Here is a 1,727-nt window from a genome sequence, read left to right as displayed (position 1 = left end):
AATGGTCCGCGATTAGTAAAAAAAAAAAAAAAATTATGGGCAACAACAACAAACGAAACTTGTAAACCCGCCACAAACTATTTGCAAAAGCATGCTTGATTGTGTGTTTTTATAATTAACATAGCTGAGCGATTTCTAGCGCAAACATCGTTGTCGATAATGAAACATCAATGCGACACACCAGCAAAAAAACAACAACAAAGGCAACACTCCCAATAACACCGGTGAGCTTGAACTAAACTAATACTTGCATATGTTTGTATGTATGTAGTAGAAATGTTGGCTGCGCTGCCAATTGCTGATAGTCAAACGAGACATCTCCAACAACAACAACCTCAACACTAATGGACAGGCAGCGCTTAGCGGTGTAGAGCAGGTGTATGTAATACATACTATGTATTTCTTATACAATTTAGGTTTTGGCTTCACACACATACCCACACACAAAGTGACATATGTATATATTTACGAAAAAACCAATAAATTTAACTAGCCAACCCATTCGGTGTCGGAAATTTGGCCTTTTAGTGGGATTTCATAATTTTATGTGATTCGTAAGTGTGGAAATCGCAAAAGTCTAGATTTTTCGGATTCGGTTTATTTCGCTTATTCTTCTTTTTTCTTTCCTTTGGCAGATTAACGTTGCGCAAATCCATACTTGTGCACCAAGTATGCAGATGTACATATGAATGTGTGTGTGTCGGCGTGACATGGATAATATCGAACGTTTATGGATGCTTTCTTGCTTGCTCTTGTGTGATATGAGAGATTTCAAAACAACGCCGGTGCAGAAGTTTCGAGTTGTGTTGTTTGGAAATGTTTTTTGTTTTGTTTTGGATAAACAAAAAATTATAAATAAAGCAAATAGGAGCAAAGACAAAGCGTCATTTTTAATAGTTTATTAAAATTAGAGTTTCGAAATAGTAAAGATGTGCAAGGTATCGATATTAATATGCAGCAGTTTCGAATGAGTTCCAATTATGATAATAAACAAAAAATCATAAATAACAAAAAAAAAAAAACATATTGAGTTAATTTCAAAAATATATAATTCATAAATACATATGTAGTATGTATGTATGTATGTATGTATGTATGTTTGTATGTAAGTGTATACAATACACTTAAAAATAAGCATTAAAAAATTAAACAACATAAAATAAACAGATTATTAGTTATTAAATAAAAATTATAGTTGCAAGAAATTAAGTATTATAATTAATAAAAATTAACATTAAGTAAAAATTTAAAGGATATTTTATTAATAATTATTTAAAAATTATAATGAAGAAAAAAAAATTAATAAAGAAACCCTTAATTAAAATTATATGTACTTAAGACAACAATTTATTTATTTTTAAAAGTAATCAGCGAAATTTTTAAAACATACAGTTGTGTTTAAAATAATAGGAGTGCTTTACAATATAAAATACAAAGTTATGTTTTCCAACAAAAATAAGAATTTTATTCATTTATTTTTTATTAACGAATTGTTCATTTTATGCAGGCTTTTTATGCACTTATAAATTTTCAGTAACTCTCAGTAAATGAAAAAAATAAATTATTTAAATAAAAGCCTCAACACGTTCATGTACTGACATGATAATTTTTTTGGGTTAAATATTTTTCTCAGGGGCACTCCTATTATTTTGAACATAGCTGTATGTACATATGTATATTTACTTGGATTTGAAATTTAAAAATTATAATTGAAAAAAAATTAAAAT

General features: G+C 28.2%; 1 protein-coding gene across 1 annotated transcript in view; it reads right to left on the bottom strand.

Annotated features, from left to right (window-relative positions):
- Positions 1–1,727, bottom strand: part of LOC108970479 (elongation of very long chain fatty acids protein AAEL008004) — a 40,390-nt gene that overhangs the window by 25,500 nt on the left and 13,163 nt on the right. The window lies entirely within an intron of this gene.

This window comes from Bactrocera latifrons, unplaced genomic scaffold, assembly GCF_001853355.1.
Source record: "Bactrocera latifrons isolate USDA-ARS-PBARC rearing strain unplaced genomic scaffold, ASM185335v1 scaffold_3, whole genome shotgun sequence".
Classification (NCBI taxonomy): domain Eukaryota; kingdom Metazoa; phylum Arthropoda; class Insecta; order Diptera; family Tephritidae; genus Bactrocera; species Bactrocera latifrons.
Note: the sequence above shows the minus strand (reverse complement) of the source record. Positions and strands in the feature narration are given on the sequence as shown.